At 45.4% G+C, this 26,916-nt stretch overlaps 1 long non-coding RNA gene across 1 annotated transcript; it reads right to left on the bottom strand.

Annotated features, from left to right (window-relative positions):
- Positions 1–24,814: 24,814 nt before the first annotated feature.
- On the bottom strand, positions 24,815–26,267 carry LOC309539704. The gene is made up of 2 exons (XR_014222969.1): positions 26,178–26,267; positions 24,815–25,049 (listed from the first exon to the last, which is right to left on the bottom strand). It is a non-coding gene; the product is annotated as an uncharacterized lncRNA (long non-coding RNA).
- Between the last annotated feature and the right edge of the window lie 649 nt (positions 26,268–26,916).

Below are 26,916 nucleotides of genomic sequence, written 5' to 3'. Positions count from 1 at the left end.
CAAAGCTATGCCCGCAGTCTGACAGGAGTACAGCTTCCAAAACTCCCCACTTCAATTATTTAAAAAGTACGTTCCTAGTCCTCTTGATAGAAAAGGTATGCTTGGGTAAGACCTACTAACATTTTAGAAGCTCCAAAGTGTTGCTGGATGGGATGCCTTCGAGTAGACAGGGCAGGTGCTTCCCAGGAGTACAAAATCCAGAATTATGCAAAACAGTAAATAGCGCATAAACTATACAAAATATCCTGACTTCTGCCCAATCAGACAGAGGCCCTTACTTGTAAGTAAAAAAAAGAGGTCTTTATGCAGGCAAGTAACAGTACAGGCTCAACAGTAGAAACAGTGCTCAGAGGTAACAGGAGCAAGGCAAGAAGTTTAGAACTGAACAGAAGTGATGAAGATGTCCCAATGGCTTCCCCATCCCTTCTGCCAAGCTTTTAAAGACAAGGCTTGACATACTCACTTGCAAGACCTTGTGCAAATATCAGGATTCCTAGGGCATGCTCTGTCACATTGATTGAGTCTGCTGGGGGATGCCTGGTTCTAGGGGACAAGACTGTACAACACCCTTGGTCTGCTTGCCAAAGCGACTGAAGTCGGGATGGAAAGAGGAGATATTCCCTTCTTCAGTCCAGGTTCCCAACCTTCTGTTTCCCCTCTCTGTTTCTTCCTCTTCATCACAGCCTGCCTACCCAAGTCTGCTCTCAACAGCACTGTGAGTCAGATGGTACAAAATAAGAACATTTAAATTTCCTTGATTTGCATTAATAATACTCTCCAGCTCTACCCTTATGGCGCCTTATTCATGGTTGGATTACACACCAAAAAAAAATACGGGAGAGGTGAGCTGAGCCAAAATGGCCTCCCCTTCATTTTTGTTACCTACTTTGCAATCGAGAAAAGTGAAGACAATTTCAGCAGTCTCTCTGAGTGAATGGGGCACAAAGCTGGTGCGTGTGAAACTCACTCGTGGTTTTGGCAAAGGCTATGATGCTCCTCCCAGTGGTCACTGGCTGAAATTTTCCCTTTGTGTGATACCACTTCATGACACACTGTCATTCAGAGGGGAATTCTGGGTAAAAAACAAAAAACAAACCAGGAAGGCCACTGCTACTGCTACAAAATCACTGGTCGTGAAACAGGTGAGTGGATGTGTGAAATAAAAGAAATTATGAAAGGGTTGGAAGCCCTTTTCCTTCTGCAACCACCTCAAATCTCAGTCAAAAATTATTTGGAGGGCCATCAACCGGCCATCAACATACATAAACCTTTGTTACTAGCAAATCAATTTGATATGCAGGTATTGAGGGAGGATTGGAATAAAGAATTAGAGATCTCAGTTTTGACCACACAGTGGGAAACTGATTTAAGTGCTATAACAAAGGTGTCTCTGGATCTTAAATTGAGCCTCATACAACAAAAAATGATATTTAGAATATACTGGATCCTATTAAGGTAAAGGTAAAGGTACCCCTGACCGTTAGGTCCAGTCGCGGATGACTCTGGGGTTGCGGTGCTCATCTTGCTTTATTGGCCGAGGGAGCTGGTGTACAGCTTCCGGGTCATGTGACCAGCATGACTAAGCCGCTTCTGGCGAACCAGAGCAACGCATGGAAACGCCGTTTACCTTCCCACTGGAGCGGCACCTATTTATTTACTTGCACTTTGACGTGCTTTTGAACTGCTAGGTTGGCAGGAGCAGGGACCGAGCAACGGGAGCTCACCCCATCGTGGGGATTCGAACCGCCAACTTTCTGATCGGCAAGTTCTAGGCTCTGTGGTTTAACCCACAGCACCACCCGTGACTGGACCCTATTATGTTTGTTTTAAAAAGGTATCTAACTATTGGAGATGCAATAGGGATAATGCTTCTTTAAAACGTTTTTTTTTTTTCACTGTCCTATATTGAAAGATTTCTGGCAGAAGGTAACTGAAACCATCAACAGAACTGTACGGAACCACCTTACATTTATAGAGCAAAATATTCTCTTGAATTATATACCCAGCACATGGAACCTAACAAAAGGAGAATATGAGTGGACTCTCCATGCCCTTACTACAGCAAAAAGACTGATACTGATGAATAGGAAAAATAAAAATGCGGCTCCCTTCTACGATTGGATGACGACTTATACAAACTCGCAACATATGAACAACTTACATATAAACGCAGACTTGTCACGGATGGTATTTGGAATCCATTCTTCCAAAGAGGTTAAGATCTGGTGAAGTACAATAACAACCTTGTAAAATACACAGTTTGGGGTTTCCCCCTCCCCCCTTTGTTTTCCCTTCTACATGGGTTTTCTTTCTCTTTTTCTCTTTTTTGTTTGCATCTCACCATGTTTGGTGCACATGTAGTTATGTACTTTCTGAACTTTCAATAAAGATGTTACAAAAAAAAATTATTTGGAGGGAACTTTTGGCTCAAGCATTATAAGGGACTGCTTTTTTATTATTTAGATGATGGCAAAACGGTTCTGGATATGCAGTTAAAATTGTATATATTTTTCACAATAAAGCAGAAAGTTTGTAATGATGACTCACTATGTCCATGTACAGTGGTGCCCCGCAAGACGAATGCCTCGCAAGACGAAAAACTCGCTAGACGAAAGGGTTTTGTGGTTTTTGAGCTGCTTCACAAGACGAATTTCCCTATGGGCTTGCTTCACAAGACGAAAACATCTTGCAAGTTTGTTTCCTTTTTCTTAACACCGTTAATACAGTTGAGACTTGACTTCGAGGAGCAACTCATAGAACGCGGTGTGGTAGCCTTTTTTGAGGTTTTTGAAGACTTTGGTGATTTTTGAAGCTTTTCCAAAACTTTCCTGACACCGTGCTTCGCAAGACGAAAAATTTGCTAGATGAAAAAAACTCACGGAACGAATTAATTTCATCTTGCAAGGCACCACTGTATCTATCTATCATCTATCATCTATCATCTATCTATCTAATCTATCTATCTATCTATCTATCTATCTATCTATCTATATCTATCTATCTATCTATCATCATCATCTATCTATCTATCTATCTATCTATCTATCTATCTATCTATCATCTATCTATCTATCTATCATCTATCTATTTAAATAATATGATGGGAGAAGGCTCTGAACTTTTGCCACAGAGGGAGCCCTGGAGTGCTTGCTCAGATCTAGGAACAGACAAGGTAACAATCTAAAAATTACTGGTGCCAGATAATCCGGCCTGGTTAATGGGATCTGGGCTGATGAGGAAAGGAAACAGGGTTCTCCTCTTCTTCTGTGCACTGCTGTTTTCAGAACATGCCTGCTGACTTCCTTTGTCTACATTTCATTCCTTTCTCAGGTCAGTTATCTTCCCTTTAGTCCTACCAACTTCTCTAGAGAGATTTCAGTCAGAACTGGAGTTGGCAGCTCAGAGGTTAGTGTTCTGCAGTCTCATTTATGTAACTAAGTCAGGAGGCAGTGCTCTGGCATTTAGAGCACCCCTCCCCCCCCCAATATGAATAACAAGCTCTTCATCTATTCTAGTGTTAAAAACAAGCCAGTGTTCAGGGTCATTAAGCAGCCTCTTCTAAAGAGGCTTCTTTTAAAAGGGAAATCTACAGCTTTCATTGCCAGAGTTCAGCGATGCAGTAGATCCAGATTAGAGCAACCACATCTCTGGAATACAGGCACCCATGTGGACTTCATCCATTGAATCAACAACTAAGCTTGAAGGATCTGGATTTCAACAGCACTCTTTAATTAGAGGGAATTAAGACGCAAGCGGGCACGGGTGGCGCTGTGGGTTAAACCACAGAGCCTAGGACTTGCCGATCAGAAGGTCAGCGGTTCGAATCCCCGTGACGGGGTGAGCTCCCGTTGCTCGGTCCCTGCTCCTGCCAACCTAGCAGTTCGAAAGCACGCCAAAGTGAAAGTAGATAAATAGGTACTGCTCCGGCGGGAAGGTAAACGGCGTTTCCGTGCGCTGCTCTGGTTCATCAGAAGCGGCTTAGTCATGCTGGCCACATGACCCGGAAGCTGTACGGCAGCTCCCTTGGCCAATAAAGCGAGATGAGCGCCGCAACCCCAGAGTCAGCCATGACTGGACCTAATGGTCAGGGGTCCCTTTACCTTAAGACACAAGCACATTTCTCCATGGAAAGCAGTCCTCAGGGCACATTGACATGAAGAAGTGGAGAATGACCTAGAAGATCGTCCAATGCAAATAGCTTTAAGACAAGATTGGATAAATGTGTGGATAATTGGTTTACTGATTCTATCACATCTCTATTGTGCTTCCCTCTGTATACAAGTGTGTGTGTGTGTGTGTGTGTGAACAACCACTTCCCCAAGGGCTTCAGTGAATACACTGGAAGACAAAAAGATGGGAGAGTACTCTCTGTGAGTCCTGATCTATTCCCCCACTAACTCCCTTGCTCATTCTCTCCCCCATTTGTTGTGAAGCAATATTAGAGATCTATGGGCCATTACTAGATCATGTTAGGCAAGGCTGCATTTGCTGAAATTACATTTCTGTTGTAAGGATCAAAGGCACAGATGTTCTGTCAGGGGGGAAAGAGGCAACCACAGTAATAAGTCAATACATAATGGGCAGATAATACTGGTGGATTCAAAAGTTTAGTTAAGGATGGAGTGGTGGCCAATCTACCCAAGAAAGCAGGGCAATTTCAGTGGCCCAAGGGTCAGTTGCCTCCCTTGAGTATACAGTTCTTGAAGGGTGGTACCAAAAATGTTAAGTTGGCCCTGTACACCTGAAGGACTGTCTCCACCCCCATCGTTCAGCCTGGACACAGAGGTCCAACTCTGAGGGCCTTCTGATGATGGTTGCCTCAATTAAGAAGTGAGGTTACATAGAACCAGGCAGAGGGCTTTCTTGGTAGTTGTGCCCGCCCTGAGGAATGCCCTCTCATCACATGTCAAGGAATTATTGGTTGATTGATTGAATTTATATACCCTATGCCCAGATAAACAACTATCTGACGTTTAGAAGACATCTGAAGGCAGACCTGTATAGGGAAGTTTTTAGTGTTTGATGTCTTCTGTTTTAATTTGTTGGAAACCTCCCACAGTGGCTGGGGTAATCCGGTCAGGTGGACACCATATAAATAATAATACAGTGGTACCTCAGGTTTACATACGCTTCAGGTTACATACGCTTCAGGTTACACACTCAGCTAACCCAGAAATAGTGCTTCAGATTAAGAACTTTGCTTCAGAATAAGAACAGAAATTGGGCTCCGGCGGCGCAGCAGCAGGAGGAGGCCCCATTAGCTAAAGTGGTGCTTCAGGTTAAGAACAGTTTCAAATTAAGAACGGACCTCCAGAACGAATTAAGTACTTAACCCAAGGTACCACTGTAATAATAATAATAATAATAATAATAAACGATGATGATGCAAGCCTACCATGTTTTTGTTGGATCAGCATGGTTGCAATATGATGAAATGTTTAGAATGCAGGCAGCACTTACCTAATTCTCCAAAGGTGAAAGAGATGTCCAGAATTATGCTGGGATACAATGTCTGCTCATTGGGCTACATCAGAAAAGAAGGAAGATATATAGGCCATCTGCTATGGATAGGATCTTTAAGGTGGGCGCTGCTGAGGTTTACACTACCCAAAGGCTCTAACAGTCAATTTTGCTAGGAGTTCAGTGGCATTGAAAAATGCCAACCATCTTCATGGAACGCAGATATGTGATTATTGGGGAGACCACCCCAGTACTCCCTCTTTTCAAGCATAAGCTATTGGTGGGTTAAAAACTAATGCTATCTCCTGCTTTTAAATGCTCTGATTTGTTTGCTTCATGTCTTTTAAATTGGATACCACTGTTTGTAGAATGCACTGTCAAGTTGCTTTGGGGAACCTGCAGGTCAAAATATGAGGTGCAAATGAGAGGCAGGAGAAAAACAATGCAGGCATCTAGAGCTTTTGACCCACTGCTGCCAAATGGGAAACTGAAACTAGCAGACAATTAAACACAGATCCAATGGGATTGTAGAACAGAACAGCACATTGTAGAAGCAAGCAAGCAACAACTAGGCGCTTAAGCTTGCCTTGCAAGCGGGTGAGACCAGTAATGTGAGAGGCATGTTGCTGTCCTTAAATCCACCCTAATGTTTGGCATGGATCAACAGTATTGCAGACCCAAGAGAAAAGCATAACAGCTTGGAAACCACCCTTTTTGCTTGTGTTTGGCTTGATAAATCATATATAGGACCAGGCAATCTCATTCTGCAATCATCACTGTTCCGTGCTTGTGCTCATCAGCCCATGCAAGAGCGTGGTGGTGTTTCATAACAGCTCATCATCCGGCAGGCCAAACGGCTCACCTCTCCTGCCTTTTGCCAACTTGTCCTGCCTTGGAGAGAGCAAGAGCAGGCCACATGTCTTTGCAGAATTGCACTCCACCGGCTGTCCTCAGCAAGAGAATTTGGCTTCGTCGTGCCTTGGGTATATCCCAGAGCACTTAAAAGAATAATGATTACTCTAACGAGCAAAGAAGTGAGCAGAAACGGGTCTCTGATCTTTTGTTTCGGCAGCACGCAGAATCCTCCATACTCCTCCCCGCCCCTTGAAAGCAAGCTAGGAAGACTTGAATGGGGCTGGAAGAGTTGCAGCTGGGGGCACTTTTTGTCAGCTGCTCATGCCAAGCAGAATTCCAACCAAAGGGACAGCATCTTTTCTTACTGGAGCTGCAACAGAGAGACAGAAGGAGGTTAATTTGTGGCTCATCTTCCTTTAAAATCAGACGGCTGCCAAGACAACTTTGCAGCCATTGGTGGCACCGGGAGAACTGCACCTTGTTCTGGGCACCATAACTGGAATGCGTCCAGAGGAGAGTGACAAAGAAGATGATGGTCTTGGAGACCAAGGATAATAATGATAATAATAATGATAAATGTATATGCTGCACATCTGTCTGGGTTGCCCTAGCTACTTTGGACAGCTCCCAACAAATTATTAAAAACACAATAAAACATCAACCATTAAAAACTTGCCTGAACAGGGCTGCCTTCAGATGTCTTCTCAAAGTCAAATAGTTGTTTATCTGTTTGACATCTGATGGGAGGGTGTTCCACAGGGTGGGCACCACTACCAAGAAGGCCCTCTGGGGCAAAGTTTGAAGAAAGATTGCATTGCGTGGACAGGCGGAGTCCCCAGATCCTGCACGGTCCCCCCGACATGTGGAATAACGACTCAAGACAATGTGCTATGGGATTAAATTGGCCACAACTTTATTAAATTTCAAATGTGGGCAGGGGCGCCGACTTATAAAAAATATTGGGGGGGCCCATACCGGGGTCCTGCCGCTGCTTCACTCGGGTAGCCGGGAGAATGCAGTTCGAGGTGGCGGTGTTGGGGAGAGACCCTCGCTCAGGGCACCATGAGACTTGGCGGCCGGCGGCCTATCTGGGGGGTTTTGGAGCGTATTTCGGCGGAACGATTGGGGAGGAGGGGGCTTGTTGCCGGATTCTTCAGCTGGGCCGGAGATCCGCTGCTGGGGGGTCCCTGGGCCGAGTTGTGAGCCCGGCCTGCTGAAGGGAGATCCAGCCGATTGCGCGACGGGGACGGCCGGGGCTCTCCGGCTAGGGCGCGCAGCTAGCTGGCTGGCTGGCTGGCGAGGGAGCAGGTGGGGAGGAGGCGGGGGTCCTCACTCTCTTAGGAAACGCACCCGCACGCCCGATTGCCGATTGCCGAAGGGTGCGTGTGTGGAATTAAAAAGCAAAAACGAGATACGGGCAGGGCAGGCAAAGAGTTTTCCGCAAGAGGATGGAGGGCAGGTTGAAGAGAAAATCACTCAGGATGAGACAGTCAAATCAGCCATGATAAAATGGGCTCAGGATATTGGGTATAACATCATGTTTGAGGACTGGGAAAGGTTATGGACCACCGGAATGAAATTCACGGCATGTAATGCCTTGAAGGAAAATATTATGAAAATGATTTATAGGTGGTACATGACCCCAGTCAAGCTTGCAAAAATATATCACCTGTCTGATAATAAATGTTGGAAATGTAAGGAGGCTGAAGGGACATTCTTTCACTTCCGGTGGACTTGTCCAAAAGTGAAGGCCTTCTGGGAAATGATCTTTAATGAGTTAAAAAAGGTATTTAAGTATACCTTTCCCAAGAAACCAGAGGCCTTCCTCTTGGGCATTGTTGGCCAGAAAGGGTTAAAGAAGGATAGAACTTTCTTTATGTAGGCAACTACAGCAGCAAGAATACTTATCGCAAAATATTGGAAGACACAAGATTTGCCCACACTGGAAGAGTGGCAGACGCAATTGATGGACTACATGGAACTGGCTGAAATGACTGGCAGAATCCAAGATTTGGGAGAAGAAACAACGGAAGAGGACTGGAAAAAATTTAAGGACTATTTACGAAAACAATATAAGTTGTATGAATGTTAAAAATTTACACGATTCGGAAACTATAGCTTCAGCAATTAGATTTGGGAAACAGGAAATTATATTTTAAGTAAGAAAAGGTCAAAATCTAAGGTAATACTATGTTTAATTTAAGATATAAGTAACTGATGAAAAGTATGTTAAATTTAGAGGTATAGTATTTGAAAAGTACAAAATAAGGTACGAAACAAGGTAATAATTTGCTGATATCTTTATTATAAAGAATGCAGGGTAAGGGAGATGCGAGGAAGTCCAGTTAGTTATATAAAAAATGTGTTGAATGGTTGGTTTTCTTTTCTTCTTTTTCTTTTTTTCTTTTTCTTGTTCTTTTTCTTTTTTCTTCAGTGTATGTTTCTAACTTTGTATTTGAAAACTTAATAAAATATTTATTAAAAAAAAGAGAGAGAAAATCCTTTCGCTTTTCTGGGGCGCAGGGAAGTCTCAGAGCCGGAGGTTGGGGAAGGGACCCCCTTTGCTCTGCCCTCTTCTCCCGTCTTAGATTCGCATGGGGGTCCCCGCCCGAGCTTGCGTGGCCACCGGGCCACACAAGGGCCGCGCTCTACGCGGCGCACCTTGCTAGCCGCGCAGCTGTCCTCCGCGGCTGCGGAGCGGCCCTGCGCCGGTGCCCAGCCCCTCTGGGCGCCCGCTGCGCTGCCAATGACAAGTGGGCGACGTCGCGGGCGGGGAAGGCGTCGCTTTCTTTCCCGATCCTTCATCCTCCCAGTCTTCCAGCCCTTTTTTGGGTTGGAAGCTCGTCTCGTTCGCCCTTCTCCTTTCTTCACCCTGCGCGCAATTTTCCTCCCTCGTCTCCCTCCCCATTTCTATCTCTCCTTCCTTCCTTCCTTCCTGACTGACTGACGGGCTCGGGCTCGGGCAGCCACAGCGTCGGCGGTGTTGGCGATCGGCGGCGCGGGGGGATGGCCCTCCCGGGGGAGCCGGCGCTGCTCAATGGGGTTGCCAAGGAGACAGGCCGGCCGCCCCCCTCCCCCGGCCCGGCGCCCCCCGCCACGCCGGTGCCCGTTATCGAGCTGGTGCGCGCCGGGCGCCCTATAAAAGCCGCAGACGTGCCAAGTGTCAACAGGCAGAGCCAGCGCGGCGGCGGCGCTCTGCTGGAGGGGCGCCCGAGATTATTGGGGGGGCAGAGCCCCCCCAAACGAATTTTTGAGGGGGCTCGGGCCCCCTCAAGCCCCATGGAGTCGGCGCCTATGAATGTGGGTAGACCTTGGCTCAGGCATTGGGCGTTCTCCCTCCCCGGTGCCCAGCCGGGGACCTAGGGAGCATCAGGGTTATCCAGTGTGTGTGGGGGGGATGGGCCGGCTCTGGAGAACATACGTTCAAGCAGAGATGGCCGCCCCCGTAACACCGCCGCCGCAGGAGAGAGCAATGACGACCTTTCAGTGTACGGCCAAAGCCTCCCTTCAGAAAACCCCTTTAACGGGGAACCCTGGTATCGCCGCCGCAAGAGGAAGATGGACAAAAGGATTCCGCCCAAGGCCTGATACCACCAAAGTTGTGATGTTTTGCTACAGGAAAGGCGAAACCTGCCAATGCAGGGAAATTCCTTTCCGGCCCTTTAACAGCGACCTTAACGTAGCAGCGCCTGCATACCTGTGAAGAAAAGTTAACCTGCAAAACCTGTGAAGAAAAGTTAACCTGCAAAATAAGACCTTAACTGAGGGTGGGTAGGGTGGGAGAAGCTCTGGAGCCAAGTGAGGATTCCTAGGTAAGATCCTCCCTCTATTGTGTGGGCAGGTAATCCCTCCCCTACCTGGCCTGGTCTCCTTGGCAACGCTTCCCCCAGGTGGGATTGGACAACTGACTGAGGTAGGCGGAGACCTCCAGGTATCCCACCTGAGGGAAGGCAAAACCAAGCCTATGCTGTTGGGGCCACTCTAGATCCAGGGGCTGCACGCGTCCACGCAAAGGCCGCCCCCCCGTTTTAAGCGGGGAGCGGTCATTCTGCCTGGACAAGAGGCACTGAAGAGGTGATATGATAGCTGTCTTCAAATAACCAAAGGGCTGCCACATAGATAATAGAGCAAATTTGTTTTCTCTTGCTACAGAGGGTAGGACTTTAAACACTGGGTTGAAATAGCATGAAAACAGGTTTCAACTTAAGGAATATCATATGTTCCAGTGTATTAGGCGACTGGGCATATAAGACGACCCCCCAACTTTTGCTGTAAAATTATAGCGTTTGGCTGCCCACCAAGCACCGCCGGGGCAGAGCGCGCACCCCTCCACTGCCTCTGCCGTCGCAGCAGCAGCAGCCCAAGGCGAGGACTTCCAGGACACACTGCCAACATGATCTCTGGCCTCTTCAGCAGCCTCAGCTTTTGTAGTGGAGTCAGTCACGGCCCTGCCCCCCCCCCCGGTGGAAAAAGTCCTGTGTGGCAGGGAGTGGGACTTCCAGGACACACTGCCAAGTTTCACTGGATGCCCACGAGTTGTTATGCTGTGAGAGAGGGAGAAAACCTTTTTTCTATCCACTTCCTCTACGCCATGCATAACCTTATGAACTTCTGATATGTTGCCTCTTACTTGTGTTTTCTCTGAACTCAAAAGCCCCAAAGGCTGCAACCTTACCTCATAGGGGAGTTTTGACATTTGATGTCCTTTTGAATTCCATCACTCCAGGCATCCCATGCCGAGGTTACTGGACTGCTGCTGTGCTAGGATTTTGGAATCACTCCATTCGCTTTCAGGATGAGTCAATTGTCTCAGGTCTGCCCAGAAGTTTCATGGGCAAACAAACTCTATACGTTTGTTGGATGTACACTTGTTCAATCTGGAGTGTAGCAGCATAATCCAACCCACAACTACTGAGAAACAGGTCCCACGGTGTGAAATTAGGCTTGCTCCCAGGTTTGTATGTAAAGGACTTCAGCCAATCTAATTTTCAAGCGAAACCTTCCATTAGAGGGTTTTTAAGGGAAGCGGAAAGAATGTTTTGAAGCAACTGTGCTGTACTCTACCTTCCCTGCAGTCCCCTTGCTTTTACTCAGCAGGGGAAAGGGGGGTGTTTATTGCCCTTTTGTTCCATAGGCTCACCTTAGATGACTGCTGCCTTCTCTCCTGTTCTTGCATATTGTCACCAGAGAGAACGGAATGAAAAGCTACATAAAAGGCCGTCTACAAAAAAGAAAAAGAAACCAGAAGAACACAGCTGAATCTATATATGAAACATAACAAACTCTTCTTAGCAAAATCAGCCTGTATATTATTATTATTTCAATACCAAAGCACTATTAATAGGCTTCAAATAAACAATTATGGATCATATCCTTCTTCTTCTTTTTCAATAAAATATAAATATTTAAAAAGTTCACTTGCTTACTTTGAATGTTCAGCCTTCTTTGTTGCAGAATTGGGGTGTTTCCAGTTGTTGTTGTTGTTAATTACATTTAAATACCACCCTTATTCCAAGGAACACCATACCCTCCAACATTTCTTCAATGAAAATAGGAACGTCCCATTCCCATAATGTTTTTACTATTTATACCCCACACATCTTTTTGGGTTGTTCCAGCTACTCTGGGCGGCTTCCAACATATATAAAAACATAAGAAAACATTAAACTTTAAAAAAACAAACAAAAAACAACAACAACCCTGCCCTATACAGGATTGCCTTCAGACGGCTCAGAGGTCAGATAATTCCATACCAACATTTCTCCAATGAAAATAGGAACTTCCAAAAGAAAAGCAGGACATTCCGGGATCATATCAGAAATTGGGACGTCTTCTCTAAATCAGGGACATCCCTGGAAAATAGGGACACTTGGAGAATCTGGAACACAGGGTGGCTTACAGTATTAAAATACAAAAAATTATAACCCAATAAGAAACAAAACAACAATACCCCCTTGCTATTTTAGTGCTGACTACAAGACATTTTGCTAAAAGAGGAAGAGTAATGTTGTGCAGACAGTAATCACAATGAACAATCTGTGTTAACACTCCTAATACTGAATCTACTGGTTTTCTGCTGGATTAACATCTAAGAAATGAATCGGGGTGGGGAATGGGGGTGTTAAATAGCACAGAAGCCTTTACAGAATTTTCCCCTGGCACTTGGGGATTTATTTGGAAATGGTCTTTGCATTTTAATGCCTTCAATGCCCAATGCACAGGCTTCTTGCTTCATCTGTGCAACAATACCTGTGTGCAGCCTGGCTCATGGCCTGGCTTCTACGATGGAGGGAAAGGTAAGCTGTGGCTTGACCTGCTGCTTAGCAACCCAGGATGGAAGATGTCAAAGTTCTAAGGTACCAGTGGGACACCAGCATGCCAGAGATTTTTGTTTTAAGCCTGATTCCTCATTAACAACACACAGACACACATGATTAGAGATTAACAAGGGAGAACCCAGCCCTAGTTTATACATTCCTAGTGAGTAGGTCTCACTCTTTGTCCAGGTTTGACTCCCAGTTGCAAGGGTTTGTGGGCTCACCCATCCGAAGGGCCATGAAATTGGCCATTGTGGTTGAGGCTGATTGGAGTTGGGAGTCCAACAAAATCTGGAGGGCCAGAGACTTACCATCCCTGGCTTAAATGAATTGGGGAGGGAGAGAGAGAGAGAGAAAGAGAGAGAGAGGACTTCCAAGATAGCTTACAAATAATGCAACATTTTTGAAAAACACACAAATCTCCCAAAATCAGAAGGAGAGCTGAGGAACAGCAACCCCCCTGGAATGTTGACTTTTCTAACCTGAAAGTATCACTCTTCTGGCCCGCCCTTGAAGGCAAAAATGGTGTGAAATGCCTGGTATTTTCAGTGACAGCTTATTTCTACTGAACATTATTTTGAGGAAAGGATAAATTAGCTCCTCTCGATGGTGCTACAGATGAATTATTATACAGAACATAATTCTGAATAACAAAACAAGCCTGTGAAAGTCAAGGTGAGTTTCTGCAGAAAGCCTTATAAAGGGCAATTTCCCTGAGATCATTCTAGCACCTTCTCTGGGTTTTAAGTCTGCAGGAAACTTTGTTTTCCCCACTGAGAAAACCTTACAGTGTAGGGAGAGAGGCATTTGAATGCAGGGGGGGGGAAATGTGGAAAATTTTGCATCGCATTTCTGGTGGGAAGGAGGTAGTCACCTTTCCCCATACTAACAACCAAAATCAGTTTGACATCATGCCTTTAGTTACAGGTAGGTAACTGTGCTGGTCTGCCGTAGTCAAAATAAAATAAAAAATTTCCTTCCAGTAGCACCTTAGGGACCAACTAAGTTAGTTACTGGTATGAGCTTTCATGTGCATGCACACTTCTTCAGATACTGAGGTAATGCATGTTCTTTGAACTTTTGTCCATTTACTTCTGTCCATTTTAAAAAGGTAACGGTAAAGGGACCCCTGAGAGTTAAGTCCAGTCGTGACCGACTCTGGGGTTGTGGTGCTCATCTCGCTTTACAGGCCAAGGGGGCCAATGCTTGTCCGCAGACAGTTTTTTCCATGTCATGTGGCCAGCATGACTAAACCACTTCTGGCGAAACCAGAGCAGTGCACGGAAACGCCGTTTACCTTCCTGCCAGAGCGGTACCTATTTATCTACTTGCATTTTGACGTGCTTTCAAACTGCTAGGTTGGCAGGAGCAGGGACCAAGTAATGGGAGCTCACCCTGTCGCAGGGATTCGAACAGCCGACATTCCGATCGGCAAGCCCTAGGCTCAGTGGTTTAGACTGGATAAATAAAATGGTGATTTTCTTGAGTCAAAACGAGAGTACTCCTAAACACTTTTAAGGAAAAAAAACACTGCACACAGTGATCTAGAAATGCATTCCATTGAAATGTAGTAGATATTCACAGGATCGAACTGTACGTTAGTGAGTCACACTAAGTACTGAAATTGTTGCTGGGTTTACATTTTTAGGGAGGAGGGGGAGATTTGATGTGCTTTAATAGTTTCAGCGGGAACAGAAATGGACAGCCTGTCCCACCAGTGTATTACGGTTTCCTAGGTAACTGAACTTGAAATAAGGTGGTCGCTGAAACTGGGTTATAACAAATCAATTTGTCATAGGTTCATTCTTAGCGGGGCTGGACGAAGAAAGGCATTAACTCAACCCTAAAATAAGCCACAATCCCTGTTTACTGCCCTGATGGAAGATGCAGGTATCACAAATATATTTCTGCTAACCTGTTAGCAGAAGGTCACATAGTAAACATTTCCATGCATATTTTAATTTACGTACACAGAACACCATCCTCATCATGGCTAAAACAGATGACTGCTGTACTAAAACTAAAATAATTGTGAGTTATACTTCATAGAGGTATAAGAACAGCAAACCTATTGCTGTGAAGAATTGTGCCCACAGAGTTAATTTCCCTTTGGAATTAATAGTGTTTTATGTGTGCATGACTTTCAACTTCCCTTATTGATAGGATGTTCCCGCTGCAGGATTTATATCCTTGTGGGAAGGTCTTGCAGGAAGCTTCCGGCATCTTTTGTCAAATCTGCTTGTTTTAAAACCTTGCCAAAAACACTGCCCCACTTTCGTGGCCCCATTTGCAGGCGGAAAAAGTGGGCCAGCATTTTCAGCCATGTTGACACAGGGCAGGAGCAAATCTTACAGTATTTGGCCCCATGGAAGGGGCTTCCCACGATGAGCAACGGCAGCGGGAGCAACAGATTTTCCTCAGTGTGCTCTCTTTTCATTACTAGTTGATCTCTGCTGCCCAAAACTGCCAGTCGGCAACCCAGCAAGCCACTATTTCTCCCAGAATGCCTCTGGAAAGCCTCTCTGACTCAACATAGCCCCAATCTGCACTATGCATTTAAAGCAGTATCATGCCACTTTAAGCGGCTATGGTTCCTCCCTAAGAATTCTGGGAACTGTAGTTTGTTAAGCATGTTGAGAGCTGTAGGGCAAACCCCATTCCCCTCAGAGAGCTACAATTCCCAGAGTTCCCTTGGAAGAGGGATTGGTTGTTAAGCTACTCTGAGAATTGTAGCTCTTTAAGGGAAATGAGGGTCACTTAACAACTATCAGCACCCTTAATAATCTATAGTTCCCAGAATTCTTAGGGGAAAACATGACTGCTTAAAATGACATGATACTGCTTTAAATGTATATTACAGATGGGGCCATAGTGTTATAGTGTTCTAGCCAGAGATAAAACTTAACACAATTTTGCCTTCATTCTATTTGAAAGTAACACTGATATACGTGGGACCTACTCTCACGCAAAAGTGCACAGGTGTGCTGCTGCAACCTTAGTTTCATTGGTCTCAGTAGAGCCTACTTTTGAACAAACCAGATCAGGCTGTAAAAGCTGCTCTCAGTTCTCCTCTGCCTTGGGGAATATGGCAGGTTAAAAACTCTAATAAATAATAATGCACAAATCAACTTTTTGAGCAGTGTCAGATACTGATTGTGCTAGTGATAAATGCAACTGTCCTGCTTCACTTCCCTACCTACCATTTTTCAGGCTGTGATTTGGATATTACTGATTAAAGGATCCGTTCCCAGAATGGAAATGACGGGCTACCATCATTTAATGAGAAATTACAAATTAATAGAACTTCTTGAAGGAAAATACGCCTGGGATCCTGAAGAAATAAGGAACTGAAATAATTCATTGTCTCTGCAGTCCTGAATAAGCACCATTTACCTAATAATAGCACGACATTGCTCTAAAATGAGAGGGGGGTAGCCGCACGGATTATCAGTTTCATGTGGGCTTCACGATGGCAAATTTTATTAAGGAGTTATATTTGCATCAATAAATTACCACCCAAGGTAAAATAAACATTATTTGATTTCTTAGCAATTCACTACTGCTTAAGTGTAAAATTAGTGAGGGCTTTTCTTGTTATAAAATAGTTCAGGCACGAAATCAACGTCAGCAGCATCAACAAATAGCAGCACACAGACTCTGCACATGCCTCACAGCTAAGAATCTTCAGATAAAACACTCCAGGATAGGAGCGTCATTCACAAAAACCTGGGACACCTTGATAACAAAATTGAAATCTGAGTAAAATAATTCCGATTCATGTTGGCAGTTTGATTTGGATGATCGTAGTAATCTCACAACAATAAGAAAGCTGAAACCATATATTTGTGTACATAATGAGTTGGACTTTTCAGATTGAGAGGTGTAAAAAAGAAAGGGGAAAGGAAGATTGTGATCCAAAAGTCAGCAGTGGAAGATGCTGTGCAGGTGCTAAGGGCTTTTGAAACCTTCCTGTTGCAGTTCCCTGCACAGTTTGACAAGCCAGGGATCCTTCCAGCATGGAATCCAAAGGAACTCCTAGTGGTGCAGCAATAAAACTGCTAGCATATTTGCAAAGCTAAGCAGGGTCTGGTTTGGTTTCAAACTGGATGGGAGTCCTTGTGTTGGGAAGCCTGCATTGCAAGGGGTTGGACTGGATGAACCTTGGAGTCCCTTCTGACTCTGCAGCTCTATGATCCTTTGCTTCCTGGGTGGCAAAGGGCAAACTAAGTGATGATCATCACTTAGAAAAATAGGTGCCAGGAGTCAGCATGAATGTCTCCCTTGTTCTCTTATAATGGCAATGGTGCCCTTCTGAGAGGTGGCAGAACTGTGTTCCAGTGAGTTCTAGCTGGAAAAAAAAGCCCTGGCTGGAAGGGACCACAAGGGTCATCTAGTCAAACTCCCTGAAATACAGGAAACTTTTTACCCAACATGGGGCTTGAATCTATGATCCTGATATTTAACAAGTGTGTGTGTGTGTGTGTGTTGTGGGAGATGGGGGTCATTGGTTTGTGCTTGTTTTTATTACGTAGTTTGTGCTCTCGTTTTGTGTTTTTTGCGTGGGTTTCTTTGTGTGTGAACTACCCTTTAGAGGAAGGGCAGTATACAAATTAAAACAAACAAACAAGCAAATTCCTGAGTACGCATGCACACACACTTGGGCATGTGGATTGGGCTTTTGGCCACAGTGTGTTGTAGTTCTTCTTCTCAGCCCACAAGGAGACAGGAATCTCAACAGAGAAAATAGCCTTCTGTGCAATATTTTATGTTCAAAGAGATGAAGACATATTTGTTGAGGTTGGAACTTAACGGGTTAAGTTCTTCCCATGATGCCACACCATTCTGACGTCAATTTTGGAAGCTTGGGAGGAGCTTGGGAAGAGTATGCCAGTCCCACTCGGTACTTTGTGGGGAAAGGATGCAGTTTTGTCATGGCTGCAAATAGTCCTGGAAATTCCTGAGAAATGTTGGAATAAAAGCTGTAAATAGACAAACCTGGACTGTGTGTGTTTGTCTGGAAGCCAAGCTACATGACAGTTTTACACCGCTGTGTAATCTCTGCTACGGCGTGACTGAGAGATCGGAGCAGAGCGTGCGGCAGGAGAAGTGTGCCGGGCAGTAAAGAGCTAATTGAGGATCGTAAATCAATTAGCGGGGGTCGCGCCAGATCAAACAAACTGCACAGGTTATGGATACCCTAAATCACCTATCGTAAAACTGTCACGGAAGAGCTGCCGGGAGCTGAGATATCTGCGGTGTCTAGCAGAGGAGCACGGAAGCAAGCAGGCAAGCAAACTGAAAGACGCTGTTGCTGAATGCTGTGGAGCTGTGAGCTGAGAGCAGCAAGGAAACGTTTCTCCACGCCAGAAGAGCTGGTGCTTTCGTAAGTACAGCTTGGGGCCAACTTGGGAGAGCGTGAGAACATGGCAGATGGCCAGGAGGTGATTCAAGCTCCGTTTGAACAGCTTGAGGAACTCACCGCCCAAGCGTGGAATACCTGGGCAAGATGGGTGAGAGCGTGGTTTATAGCCACGGAGGTTTGGGACATTTCCCAGAGGGAACCAGTGCAGCTGGTGGACAGAGATGCAGGAAAGCTGAAGTCTGTTTCTCTGGAGGAGAAGATGCAGAGGGAGAAAGCTATGAGAGCTGAGGTCTGCATGTTGAGAGCAGGTGTTCATGCAAATTTGCAACATCACCTGGATGGCGTTGAATCTGCGTGTGAGGCCTGGAGTGTGCTGAAACGTCTGTGTGAAGGCTCAGCAGGAGGCCAAGAACAGATGGAAGCTGAAAGCCTAGAGATGGCTGGAGCCCCTGTTCCTGATGATTTAGCCTCAAGGAGTGCTAGTGAGCAAGTCGGGGGGGCGGAAAGTTCCAAAGGCAAGTTTGAAAAGTTTTCCACTGAATCTGCTGGAATGGAGCGGCAGTTCAGGGGGGGCGGATCTGGCAAGGAGTGCTTTTCCGGAAGAAGGGGAAGGAGGGCCAGGCCAGCTGGGAGGAGACCCAGGCAGTGTTTTTCCACTGAGTTTCGTCGGTGCTACGTGTGTGGATCTCACGGTCATTTCAAAAGAGACTGCCCACAGAGAGCAGCTGCACAGGAAGGCTTCAAGGACACCTTCCATGGAAATCAGTCGGGTTTCCATGGGAACCAGTCTGGAAGGGGAGGTCAGCGTGGGAACGCAAGAGAAGGACGAGGAAAACAACGTCAGGAGACTTATCAGATCACGGCTAGTCTGGCGTTGGCTGAGGACAGCCGTGGGACAAGCCAAGAGCTAAGTTTTGTTATTGACTCTGCAGCTAATCGCAATTTGATTCCAGAGACACCTGCTGTCGAGAGGTGGAACTGCACGGCAATTCCTGCCGGGAAAACTGTACTGTTTGCAAATGGACAGAAAAGAAATATGACTAATGCTGTAAATTTGCATTTTTGTATTTTACAGGAAACGTTGGAGTGTTGTACTGTTCCTGGGATGCAACACTGTCTTTTATCTGTGCCTTATTTACTGAAAAAGGGATTTACGGTTTGTTTTCAGGGTGATGTGTGCACAATCTCCAAAGGAGGGAGGATGCTTGCCAAGGTTAAAAAGGGACAAAATGATCTCTTCATTCTTAAAACGTCTCTGGAGGGTGGTGGGAAGGTTGAGAAAGCACAAGCACTGCGTGCTACAATTCCCAATCATGATTCATGCGTACATGCTTGGCATACACGCACAGCTCATAGTTCTCTTGAAGAACTACAGGTGCTGCCAGAAGTTTCCAATGGTTGTAATATCTCAGAATGTGGACATGCTGTAAGTTGTGAAACTTGCAAACTGGCAAAGGTAAAAGGATGCAGTTATCCAAAGGTTGAAAGGATAACAACAAGGCCTTTTGAACTGATTCACATAGATTTGTGGGGTCCTGTAAAGGAACCAAGTCTGGGAGGGTCAAGGTTTCTGCTCTCGATGCAGGAGGATTTTACTCAGAATTCCTGGATACATGGCCTCAAATCCAAGGATGATGCAGCACAGCTGATCAAAGGATGGATTGAGGGGGTGGAACAAAGGTTTTCCACCAAAGTGCAAGCTGTCACAAGTGACAGAGGAGCTGAGTTTACAGGTTCTGCTTTGCAGAAGTACTTTCACAAGAAAGGGATACGTCACACAGTGACTTCACCCAATGAGAGGGGAGTGTCAGAGCTCAAATGTCAGGCTCTGGTTAAAACTGCACAGGTGTTGCTGGAAGATTCTGGGTTACCTCCAAGGTTTTGGCTGGAGGCAATCAAGTATGTAAGCTTCACCTGGAATCGCACCTACAATTCCATGGTAGGGGACACACCATTTGGGCTGTTGCATGGCAGGAAACCCCAGATTCATTTTTTGCGTATGTTCGGGTCACGTGCGTCTGTGCCGGTACCTGCTGCTTTGCAGGGGCCAGATGGATCCAAGGTCCGAAAAATGATCTTCTGTGGGTATGAGCCAACAGCGAGTGCATGGAGGTTTGCATTTCCATCAGGTGATCAGAGTAAGTTACTGATCAGTAAACACGCTGAGTTCTATGAGCAGGATAAAAAGACACAAGCTGCTGTCAAGCGTGATGTTCTTTCAGAGTGTCTCTCTGATTCAGAACAGGAAGATTATGAGGGGGAGGAAGGAGAGGCTGAGTCTGATGATGACGATCAGGTAACTGACCAAAGTCAGGAACAGGAGGAGGTATCGGTAGTTTCTCCACAAGATGTAAGGAGAACACCCAAAAGCGAGCCCAGTTCCCCTGTGAGTGTAATGGAGAGGATTCGAAAACGTTTTAAGTCAGAGGGGGAATCCCGTGATGCTGAGGACACATTTCCTGGTGGCAGTGAGTCAGAGGTAACATCTGAGTTTATGCCCAGAAGGTCTAGTCGCACAACAAAGGGCATTCCACCTGAAAGATACCAGGCAACATGTGCGTGGGCGAGATTCGCACAGTGTGATTCTGGGAGTGTTGAAAGGGTTCAACAGGTGCCTGGGAAAGATGCTGGGAAGGAGCACAAGGCAAAGGGTAAGGTGTTGAGCTCAAAAAGGTCTTGTCAGAAGGTGCAGCAAGGGGGGGTGTTGAGGTTGGAACTTAACGGGTTAAGTTCTTCCCATGATGCCACACCATTCTGACGTCAATTTTGGAAGCTTGGGAGGAGCTTGGGAAGAGTATGCCAGTCCCACTCGGTACTTTGTGGGGAAAGGATGCAGTTTTGTCATGGCTGCAAATAGTCCTGGAAATTCCTGAGAAATGTTGGAATAAAAGCTGTAAATAGACAAACCTGGACTGTGTGTGTTTGTCTGGAAGCCAAGCTACATGACAGTTTTACACCGCTGTGTAATCTCTGCTACGGCGTGACTGAGAGATCGGAGCAGAGCGTGCGGCAGGAGAAGTGTGCCGGGCAGTAAAGAGCTAATTGAGGATCGTAAATCAATTAGCGGGGGTCGCGCCAGATCAAACAAACTGCACAATATTGACTGTCTAATCTAATGAGATTCCTTGGCAGACATTAGAGTACAAATAGTGACAGTTTTCTGGTGGGAGGGGAGCCTTTTTCTAGGAGAGTTTTCCTTCTGAGAAGCTCTTTTTTAAGACATCTGTTGTAGAACAACTGGAGTCATTTGCAAAGGCAGTAGGCTATGGGTACCTCTGTCTGCTGACAGCAAGATCAGTCAAACTATTTTGCACTGCGGTCTGATTTATGTTGGCACACAAATTCGACGGTGTGCCTTTCAGTGGTTATCATGGATCTCTGATGGGCATGGGGAAGTGCATCAAGTTCACTGTTTTACTGCTGCTTTGTCACAACAACAACGATGCATATTTTTTGGGAGGGTATCCACGTTTCAGCAATCCCAGGTGAATTTTGCGAATTGCCCCAAATGCAGAGATAACGCCGGTCAATATTGACAGTCGGAGCCTGACTACGTATTATGTTCATTACATCAAAAAGAGCTAAATGCAAAGTAAGCCGGGCTCTCACAGTTACGAATTCTGAAGCTCCCCCTGGAGACAGGCATTGAAGGCTGGAGGGGGTCCTAAGCAAACACACAGCGAAGCCTGTGGCTGCCTCTCTTCTTCTGTTGCTTATCTCAGCTTACCTTTAGCAGCTCCTTCTCCCTAGAGAGAGGGCGGGAGAAGCAGCGGAACAAATAACCATGAAAGGAGAGGGAAGCAGACAAATGTGCACAAGGTTTTTAGGAGCTTAATTAATTAATTAATTAAGTACATATGTTTGCAGAGGGCACTAAAGGAACTTGCAAGTGTAATCTCAGAGCTTTGAGAACTCTTCAAAAACAGGTGAGGTCCCAGAGGATGAGGAGTGGAAGTATCTGACCTTCTTGTGGCCACAGAGAAAGAACAGGAGGGCTCACCTCCACTCAGTCATATAATGCTCAGTGGCGTGTGCTACTTAGCTATAAGCTCCAACAGTGCCAGCCAGCATCGGAGCAACATCAGGTCTAGCTGCCCCTGTACTAAACAGCAGCAGCCAGTGCAGAGGGATGGGAGCGGTGTCACTGCAGGGTGGCAGTGAGGTCAGGGACAGTTGGCTCTGGCAGTTCACCCATGTAGCCCCAACCTCAGTGTAGATCTGCCCTGCCTTTGCATCATCTCCACACTGCAGGCAGGAGGGTGACGGGACAGCACCACACTGGTCACTCCTGCTCCCATCATTTCCAACCATTCTTCACTCTGACCAGGTGCCATGGACTGTGCTGCACTAAGGAGGAATGGTGGGAGCCACCCTCTTCCCCTGATCCTCAGTCTTCCCAGGAACAGGAGGACAGCGTAGATTTGGAACAGTGGTTTGCAGAGGGGCATAGTTCAGAAGGCAGAAGCTGGGACATATTAGATGGGGAACAGCTAGAAGAAGAAGAAACACTGGGAGAGAGAGGGTTAACAGATTCACAGTCGATGGACAGCATTTCTCCACCACCCTCCCAAAAGTCGAGAAGAGCTCAGAAAGTCTCAGAACAGAAAACCCAGAGGGTACAAGCTCAGATTACAAGACGTAGGAGTGACGTAGATGAATAGGGACAGAAGGGGAGTTACCCTTAACTGGGAGCACCGCCATTCTAGGGAGACACTTTTTTTTGTCTCTCGTCATGTTTATTAAAGAAACTAACTGGTAAGAATTTCCTTTTGTTTGATCTGCTTATTTGCCGCCACGGGGGAGGAAGCCTATTCCCTGAAGCCTGACACCAGGGTTGATGGTATTGGGATCCAATGATATACAGAGGGCCGCAGGTTGCCCCGCCCCAAAAAACTGAACCAGTTTGAGACTGGCTTAGATTTGCAAATGTCAACTAAAAGACATTTCAAGTTATGAGGCAGGAGATTCCAACTCAACACCAGGAAGAACTTTCTGACAGTCAGAAGTCATGGGGAGGTTGTGGACCTCTCCTTCCTTGGAGGTTTTTAAGCAGAGGTTGGATGACCGTCTGTCATGGATGCTTTAGCTGAGATTCCTCCATTGCAGGGGGTTGGAGTAGAATACCTTTGGGGACCCTTCCAACTCTGCAATTCTATTTCACACCACGTTTAAATAGCCACCATCGGCAAGTTCAGGAAAAGATTATACAAGTTTGTTTCACTGGTGGTGCTTAGGAGAAAATCTTTGGAAGGGGAAGTGGTGAAAGAGGTCTGCATGCAGCCTTCTCCGTCGTTCTTGTGTGCCAAAACAGCCAGTTGGTGGAGTTTTAGCTTTTTTAAAAAGTTTCATGATGTGAGTAACTAGCAACTGTTCTAGTGTCCACAGCAGCATTAAAGAAAGTTGCACCAGGATTCTTCTGCTGCAACCTTTTTGCTTCTTAAATGTACAAGATTTGTCTTGCTATAAAAGCATCCCTCCCAGGTATCAAGGAGACTCTTCTCCTCGGGCTCTCTGGATTTATCCGCCTCTATAAAGCGAGCACTTGATCCCACTAAAACCACGATTCTGCAGCTGAGAGACAAAAACTGGAACTGCTACGGTCACTTTGTCCTCATTTAGAAGGTAATAAAACATTGAAAGGGGAGGTGAACGGAGCTTTAATACTTCATTACTCAATTCTTTTTCCTCCGACAAGCCGGTTCCAGAAGCTGAAATCTGACTGAGGGTGCATGGAGACGGGCGTTCGTTTAATTTAATTTCACTTTTGTCTCTTCCTGACCTAAGCCGTAATGGGATACATTTAGCCAGCAGCTGAACATATTAAACTGCCTTATTCTGGTCCACCTAACCCAGAATTGTCTATTGTGATGGGTCCCCAAGTATTTGGGCAGAGATCTCTCTGCTACCTGAGGCTCTTTTAACTGGAAAGGGTACGGATTGATCCCGAGACCATCTGCACGCAAAGAATTTACTTTGTTATTGAACTATGATCCTTCTCCATAAAGCAAGGAGTGCCATGAGCATGTACAGAATGCATTTCCCTCCTAGTGCTATTTTTTGGTTTAAACCAGCAAATGAAAAATTAGGTGTCCTCTGAAAAAGTGTCTTGGGTGTCAGCACAAAATGGCTGCCATTGGCTGGTGGGGAAAGAGATACAGCTACTTTGTACCAGTGAGTAGAGTCAGTGTGGTGTAGCGGTTAGAATGTCGAACTAAATGTGGATAGCAGGCAGACTTGAACCTTGGCACCCCATCACTAAGCACTACTGCATTCTGCACACCAAATGACTCTCAGATAATATTCTATTCTACAGTATTCATAGCATAGTTGTTGATCCATCCATCTTCCCTGCGCACTGTCTTATACAATGGTACCTCGGGTTACATACGCTTCAGGTTACATACGCTTCAGGTTACAGACTCCGCTAACCCAGAAATAGTGCTTCAGGTTAAGAACTTTGCTTCAGGATGAGAACAGAAATCGTGCTCTGGTGGCGTGGCAGCAGTGGGAGGCCCCATTAGCTAAAGCGGTGCTTCAGGTTAAGAACAGTTTCAGGTTAAGAACGGACCTCTAGAACGAATTAAGTACTTAACCCGAGGTACCACTGTATTGCAGTCTGAAATATCTGGTGCTTTTTTTCCTGAGGTCAGGTTCTGTATTTGCAAAAGTAAAAACCCAACTTAGAAGAAGGCAGGTGTTGTATCCCTGGAAGCTGCAACAAAGCTTTGTGTTGATTTAGGCAGGAAAGCTGCATTTTTAAAAAAAAATAAAAGGAAGGAAGGAAGCTAAGCTTTACTAACATCAATTAATCTTCACAAGGTCACAGTTTACATAATTTTAATTAACTTCCATTGAGCGTTGATGCTCACTTTCCAAATGGAAATATGTTCATTAAAACACTTATTAAATAGATTTGCAGCAATGCTGTGAGAGAATGCTAAGCAGAGAAGAGTTTGAATAATTTCTTGAAGCATTCTGGATGACTGACAGAACATTGGCACTTCATGTTTTCGGACTCATGCTGGAGAACTTCTCACTGGATTGCGCTGCAAATACTTTCCATTTACCAAAAGGAAAGAGAAAAACAAATAGGGTTTGAAATGTGTTGGGACCATCGTGTCATAAATTCAGGTGCTTGTATCAGATTGAACACAGCTTCCCTTTCCAAGTGCTATTTTCTTCTAGAAAAAGAGGTGCCAGACTCACCATGAACAGCTCCCGTGTTCTCTTAGAATGACAATGGCACCCACCTAAGAGATACTGGAACTGAGTTCTGGTGAGTTCCGGCTGAAAAAAGCCATTTGTCATCTCTCTCTCTCTCTCTCTCTCTCTCTCTCTCTCTCTCTCTCTCACACACACACACACACACACACACACAGACCCTCTCTCTACATATACAGTGGTACCTCGGGTTAAGTACTTAATTCGTTCCAGAGGTCCGTTCTTAACCTGAAACTGTTCTTAACCTGACGCACCACTTTAGCTAATGGGGCCTCCTGCACAATTTCTGTTCTCATCCTGAAGCAAAGTTCTTAACCCAAGGTACTATTTCTGGGTTAGTGGAGTCTGCAATCTGAAGCGTATGTAAACTGAAGTATATGTACCACTGTATACCTTTTCTCAGAGGGCTTTTATAAATATTGAGCTGACAGCATATTGAGTTTCATTAAATTTAAAAATTAAGACTGAATTGAAATAGTGTTAACACAGGTCCCAGGCATAAATATTGTTGATTGAAAAGTTAAAAGTAGCTTAGTATTTATGTTGAAATGTTATTAAAATGCTATCTCCTACCCTAAGTAGAAATAAAAGTTTGGATCCTGATTCACACTTCAGGAAATAACCTGCCTCATAGGTGATTCATAGGCTGCCCAATTTGGGTTAGGGTCTGTTTAATTGTCATGTCCCCGTCCCTACCCCCTGTTCACTACTGGAAAATAAAAAAATGGTTATAGCTTTCTTTTGACAAAAGTGGATAAACTTTGCCGACATGGGAGTCCACTCAGAGTTGAAAGAACTGAAAGAAAGAATGTAAGCATTCCATAAACATTTCAGCTGAGAGCATTCGATAAACTGGGTGCCATAGCCAAGAAGACCCTTCCACTAGTCACATCTCCAAATATGTAGGAAAAGGTAGGCAGGTACCCAGGTCACAAAACATGGAGGGTTTTAAACGTATGCACCAGTTCTTTGAACTGTGTTCAGAAATGTCCAGATTCTTCAGGGCTGGTGAGATATGTTTCTTAGGGTTGGCCCAGTTGGCAGTCTAGCAGCTGTATTCTCTGAACTCACTGAATTCTTTAGGGGCTACACATGTAACATAGCAGGTTCAGAACACTGCAAACAAATAGAATGTGCTGGTCTGAACATACTGAACAGAGCATCACTGGTTATCCTGTGTTTTCCACAACTCAAGATGCTTGTTTTGATCCTTCAGAACCCTAAATGACTTGGGTCCAGCAGTGGCAGAGTGTCCTGGGGGGGATGACACCCAGGGCGAACCACACCCACCGCACCACCCCCTTCCACCACCAGTGGGATCCAGGATACCTGAAGCACCATCTCCTTCTGTCATATAAACTCACCCAAGCTTTAGGATCTACTTCTTCAGAGGTTAAACACATGTTGCAGGTAGAAGGGTCTTTTCAGTGGTGGCGCCCTGTTTCAGGACCTCCCAACCCAAGCGGACTGCGGGACAGCAACATTTCTGTCTTTTGTGTGCCTTTCAAAGCTTTAAATAAGTGATCTACATTTCTACTGCTTTTATCAAAACCTTGGCCTGTTTGTTGTATTGATTCCAGCTGTTATGTATGTTCTTGCATGCGGATTATTTTTTAAGGTAGTCTTTTTTTATTGTAAGCCACACTAGATTCATTTAAACAGAAAAAGAGGCATATAAATATGAATAATACAAACAAGCAA

This window comes from Podarcis vaucheri (genome assembly GCF_965113315.1).
Source record: "Podarcis vaucheri genome assembly, chromosome: 8".
Taxonomy (NCBI): domain Eukaryota; kingdom Metazoa; phylum Chordata; class Lepidosauria; order Squamata; family Lacertidae; genus Podarcis; species Podarcis vaucheri.
The sequence above is the reverse complement of the archived record's forward strand: the minus strand, read 5'-3'. Positions and strand labels throughout refer to the sequence as shown.